The sequence below is a fragment of the Coregonus clupeaformis genome, chromosome 15, assembly GCF_020615455.1.
Source record: "Coregonus clupeaformis isolate EN_2021a chromosome 15, ASM2061545v1, whole genome shotgun sequence".
Taxonomy (NCBI): domain Eukaryota; kingdom Metazoa; phylum Chordata; class Actinopteri; order Salmoniformes; family Salmonidae; genus Coregonus; species Coregonus clupeaformis.
In genome coordinates, this window is record NC_059206.1 from 14,983,989 (window position 1) to 14,990,217 (window position 6,229).

Sequence of the window (6,229 nt, forward strand, 5' to 3'; positions counted from 1 at the left end):
GCCCTGATCGTTGCTGATCAGAAGGGCATATATTTCCCTCAGAGTTGCCCTCCCAGCCAGAGTGGCATTCCAACAGATCTTCACATTCCAACACCTGAGAAGTTTTCTGTACGCCAGCCTGGCTCTATTCTCACCCCTTAATGGTGATTTCAGATCACTTGTCCCTTGTAATATTGTTAAACAGCAGATGGAGTCTGCCATTGGTGTTTCCACTTGGCCATGCTTTGTGTTCGTCCACAGATTTGACTGGCTCTCAGTTTACTCGCGACTCCAGAGGAAGCCTGCGCCCTAGCCAGCGCTAGCCCCGACATAGGCCAGACTGGAACCGTCACTTACGCTTACCCAGCCAGCGTCCTAAATGGCAACCTATCTCCTATGCAGCTCACTACTTGACCAGGGTGCCATATGGTTTCTGGTCAAAAGTAGTGCACTCCCCGGGGGAATAGGAGTGCCGGCTAGGTTTAAACCTCCCAGAGTGCATATCTACTCACATTACTTTGCAGGGTTCTTCCATCCAGGCGTAATGTGTTGATTTAAACCCCTAGTAGCGCGGTCCAAGAAGACAATTATATCACCCGTCTCCGAATGCAATCGCTCCACAATCACTCTTGTTTGTTCGGGGGAGATGTTAGTCCCTCCTGCGATGGTGTTGCCCTCTTGTAATGGACTTGTCGGTTTGATAGCACTGTTTGTTTTTTCCCTCTGCTTTGTTTTGATGGAGTGGCGTCCATATTGACTTTAAGGAAGCTAGGAGATAAACACTTAGCAGGGAAGGAAAGATGACAGTGGCATGACTAATTCTACATTTACAGCACTGAGCTCTCATCTGAATGTGTCCAGATATGATACAGCACCGAGCTCTCATCCTGAATGTGTCCAGATATGATGATACAGCACCCAGAGCTCTCATCTGAATGTGTCCAGATATGATACCCAGCACTGAGCTCTCATCTGAGTGTGTCCAGATGTGATACAGCACCCGAGCTCTCATCTGAATGTGTCCAGATATGATACAGCACTGGTTCTCATCTGATGTGTCGTTGATACAGCACTGAGCTCTCATCTGAATGTGTCCAGATATGATACAGCACTGAGCTCTCATCTGGTCAATGTGTCCAGATATGATACAGCACTGAACTCTCATCTGAATGTGTCCAGATATGATACAGCACTGAGCTCTCATCTTAATGTGTCCAGATACATGATACAGCACCGAGATCTACATCTGAATGTGTCCAGATATGATGCGGCACTGAGAGGCTCTCATCTGAATGTGTCCAGATATGATACAGCACTGAGCTCTCATCTTAATGTGTCCAGATATGATACAGCACGAGCTCTCATCTGAATGTGTCCAGATATGATACAGCACTGAGCTCTCATCTGAATGTGTCCAGATATGATACAGCTACTGAACTCTCATCATGAATGTGTGTCCAGATATGATCTCTTCCTGATTAAGTGCCTGAAGAGATGGTTGTATATTAGGGGAACCTTTTGTCTCTGTTCCTGGGCCGTCTATTCCGACGCCTCTGCTCTTCCACCAGTTGTTGTGATCACTACAATCAGACCTGGGTTCAACTAGTATTTGACGTTTTTCAAATGCATTAAGCGTTTGATCAAGCTTGCTGGCGGCCTTAGATGGGTTTGCACTATTCGTTGGTTACATTGCACCATGCGAACTCAATCAAGCACAGAAAAAAGTATTTTCCCAAGATTTTTGAAGCGTTTGAACACAGAAGGTCTGAATACAATAGGTTGTTAAAACCTGGCATAAAACACATAGGATGCTTTTTCAGCATTTAGCTTATCTGTCCATCACCCGAGAGCTTGAGGTTCTCCACCTTCTTCACAAAGCTCGCTTGATGTGGGTGTTTGCTGACACAACACACGAGGAGCTTAAAACTCTGTGATAACTTACCTTGATTTTTCTTCCTTTTTATTTCTTAATGAGCCATTCAGGGTGATTAGATGAAAGTGGCTTGATGTGAGGCTTGTGAGCGGTGTGTTATGGGGGGTTAATGACTGGAATAATCTATTCTATTGAATCACAACTGCTGATGGAGGCGTGGAAGATCAAAGGTCAGGTGCGTTAGAGGCGGTAATGATGGGGAAGCCCATGGGGGGAGAGAGAGTGAAACATCCTGACTGGCTGGCTGGCTGACTGGCTGACTGGTTGACTGGCCTGGCTGCAGTGCTGAGTGTCTGCTGCCTCACAGCTGGGCACTCAGAACAACCCGACCTGGCCTACCTGCTGGGGGTGCGTCTCAGTACTCTTAACTGGCGCCTTCTAATCTTCCTCCTTCATTTGGCCCACCTCTCAGAGCAAGGAGATCTTCATTTGGCCCCAGCAACTTCATTTGGCCACCTCTCCAGAGCAAAGGAGATCTTCATTTGGCCACCTCTCAGAGCAAAGGGAGATCTTCATTTGGCCTCCTCTCAGAGCAGAGGAGATCTTCATTTGGCCCACCTCTCAGCCAAGGAGATCTTCATGTGTGCCGCCTCTCCAGAGCAAAGGAGATCTTCATTTGGCCCACCTCTCAGAGCAAAGGAGTGGGAGAGGAAATCTAAAAACATCTGAAAGTAGTTGAGCGTTCTCCATGTACCCACCTGATTTCTCCAGTGTATGGAAAGAGATGATGGGAAGGAGGCGTGGAGAGGAAGCCGCTTTATACTATAGAGATGATGGGAAGGAGCGTGGGAGAGGAGGCCACTTTATGCTATAGAGATGAGTGGGGAAGGAGGCGTGGAGAGGAAGCCACTTTACTCACTATAGAGATGATGGGAAGGAAGGCGTGGGAGAGGAAGCTGCTTTATACTATAGAGATGATGGGAAGGAGACGCGTGGAGAGGAAGCCACTTTATGCTATAGAGATGATGGGAGGAGGCGTGGAGAGGAGGCCACTTTTATACTATAGAGATGATGGGAAGGAGGCGTGAGAGAGGAAGCCACTTTATACTATAGGGGTGCACCCTCTCGTCTGGTGTCCCAAAGAAGGCTATTTATTTGCCAGTTACCTCAGAACCAGTAAAACATGGACACACGTGTAAGGGTTGGCTACTGAACCGTATAGTCTATTTCTAGATTACGATTCTTCGACATTCATATTTTTGATATGCTCATTTTAAACATAAATGTGTGTAAGGCTGCCATGCTGGCGGCCCCTTGGTTCTGATGTAATAGCCTACCTGACCCCTCACACTCCTAAAGCTTGGGGTTTTGCTCAAGATTTCCATTGATAACAGACTGCTAGCAGTGTTATGGTTGGCCACGTGCCACCTCCTAGGTGCTGGCAACGCAGGGCAGAGCCATGGAAAGGAAACAGGGGCTTACTCAGTGCAGTTCCTGTGACCTAGCCGTACACACGCTAGTTAGGTATCAGGCCTGGCCTCTGTGCGGTCCTGTCCGATTCATGTGTATTGCCTTTCCCCGGGGGAGTGGGTTTGTGTGGCTGCATTCCAGAGCAGTACCTTTTTTCCGAGCAGTGCCCGTCTTTCACTAAATAGACCTCTAAGGGCTCCCTTCATTGGATTGGTCAACAACACAGACCCTTCCTTCTTGGCCCACGCTGAGTGCGCTGCCTAGGGGCCTCAGCCTTAGCTGTCCCGCATGTTTACTCACACGGCACCCTGTGATTCGGGGGAACATTAGGTTTGTAAAGCCTCAACAGGTTTGCGTGAGTCAACACTCCTTCGAACCGTCGGGGCTCCCGCTCCCCTGGTCAATATTTGCCCAGGGCTCTGTAAGCTCGGAGCTCACCTCAGAAGGCATTCGCCCTTAGGCCTTTCTAGTTTGCCCTTTGCATTAGCTGCGGGGCGTCTGATAAAAATAACATCTCTGTTGGGCTGCAGGAGTTTACATTCATATAGACATCCATCTTAATAAATCGTCAGTGGCGCGGTATACAAGTACAGTGTGCAGCAGAGAGGGGTCAACTGGGATCAAGCTATATTTTTTTGCTATATTCACATTTTAGAGGGCAGATTTTCTTTTCCTAGAGTGCGCTCTGTATGCGTTGTAACTTTTGTACACTCACTCCACACACAGGGCCTAGTCTATATAATGCAACAGTGTTATATTGTGCCACATGTAGTTGATATAACATGCTTACTCACCCGTTGTCTCCCTCTTCCCTCCCCAGATGCAGCAGCTGTTCTCGAGAACTACTGAGCCCAACAAGAAGGGATACATCCGTGACCTCCACAACAGCAAGATCCACCGGGCCATCACCCTGCACCCCAACAAGAACCCGTCCTACCAGTACCGCCTGCACAGCTACATGCTCAGCCGCAAGATCGCCCAGCTGCGCCATCCGCACCGTCCCAGCTCCACCGCGAGATAGTCCAGATGGGGCGCTACGGGGCCGCCGAGCCCAGCCGAGGGACCTGCAGCTGGGCATGCCTCCATCCTTCATGAGGTTCCACCTCGGCTCGCGAGGAGGTCCTGGAGTGGGAGTTCTGGACGGGTACCTGTTCTCCTCGTCTGACGGTCAAACCCCCTCGCGGAATGGACTCCTCCCAGCATCTGGCCCTGGACGACATCATCATGCAGGTGATGGAGATGATTTAACGCCAACGCCAAGAGGGACGGGTGATTGACTTCAAGGAAATCCAATACGGCTACGAGCGGGTCAACCCCATGTATGGGGCGAGTACGTGTTTGACCTGCTGCTCCTCTACAAGAAGCACAAAGGGAAGACCACGCGGTGCCGGTGAGGAGACATGCCTACTCCAGCAGACCTTTGCAGATCCAGTTCAGAGGATGAGGAGATGGACGCCAGGCGCTCGCCAGCAGCATCAACCAGGACTCTGACTCCTGTCCTTCCTCTCCAACTCCCCTCAAGATGTTCGTGCCTTCAAGCTGTCCAGCTCTAGCCAGGACCAGAAGGAGCCCAAGGAGGCCAAGGTCAACATACTGGTGCCGCTATCCGGACGCTTAACGACATCTTTGTCCGCTTTATGTCCAACTTAGAGCGGGTGTGCCCTGATCCCCAACCAGAATCAAGCTGCTCATCACTCCTCTTCAGCACCGACAACAACACAGAGCGGGTCAAGCAGGTGGAGCTGATGAGGGAGTACCACATCAAGTACCCCCGGGCCGAGATGGAGATCCAGCCCGTGTCGGGCTCCCTTCTCCCGGGCCCTGGCTCTGGAGGTGGGCTCGGCCCACTTCTCCAACGACTCGCTGCTCTTCTACTGCGACGTGGACCTGCTCTTCACCACCGACTTCCTCAAGAGGTGCAGGGGGTAACACAGTCCTGGGGGAGCAGACCTACTTCCCCCATCATCTTCAGCCAGTCTGACCAAGGTGGTATACGCCGGCAAGGTGCCCAGTGAGAACCACTATGTGTTCACCGCCAAGACGGGTCTGTGGCGCCACTACGGCTTTGGCATCGTCTGCGTCTACAAGGGCGACCTGGTCGGGCCGGGGATTTGACACCTCCATCCAAGGATGGGGCTTGGAGGACGTGGACCTCTTTAACAAATTTGTCCAATCAGGGATCCGGTTGTTCGAGCACGGACCCGGGATCGTACACGTTCACCATCCAGTAGTGTGCGACCCCCAACCTGAGGCCAACCAATACAAGATGTGCCTGGGCTCCAAAGCCTCGTCGCACGGCTCGACACAGCAGCTGGCTGAACTGTAGCTCGAAAAGAACGACCACGGCTTCGGAAGCTCGGGAGCTCAAATAACGAATCGCTCAGGACAGCGTGAGAAAGCACTCCGGCCAGGACTGAACAAAAACCAGTATGTGGGGTCCCCCAGGCCTGGGTGTCTTTCCCTCTTCTGACTTGTCTTAGCGGCATTTTTAACTACCTAATTTATTTTTTACAGAAACAAAAAATACTTACATGGATATATTTTGGAAATATGCTTTTTTAAGAAAAAAACAACAACACGTGAACATTGAACTGACTGAGACAAACGTGACTCTAAAATATGTTTTAATTAATGCTGAAAAATAAAGAATATCGATGATGAATATTCCTTTGGATGAGCCTACCGTAACTCTGGTAACAAGAAGGAAGTGCTCTGATGTCTTATTCTACCAGTCTAATAATAAAGACCATTCTGTGTTATTTGGACAGTAACCCTCGTCCCCAGGTTATTGCACATATAAACCTGGGATATCAACAATTCAAAGTTTGCCTTAGTGGGAGTGACCATAGAATTCTATGGCAGTGACCTACTGAGTAAAGTACCTGTCGTCATTTAATTTTAGCGAAT

At 49.8% G+C, this 6,229-nt stretch overlaps 1 pseudogene; it reads left to right on the forward strand.

Moving 5' to 3' along the window:
• Positions 1-2,060: 2,060 nt before the first annotated feature.
• LOC123492625 lies at positions 2,061-6,016 on the forward strand (annotated as a pseudogene).
• Positions 6,017-6,229: the final 213 nt, after the last annotated feature.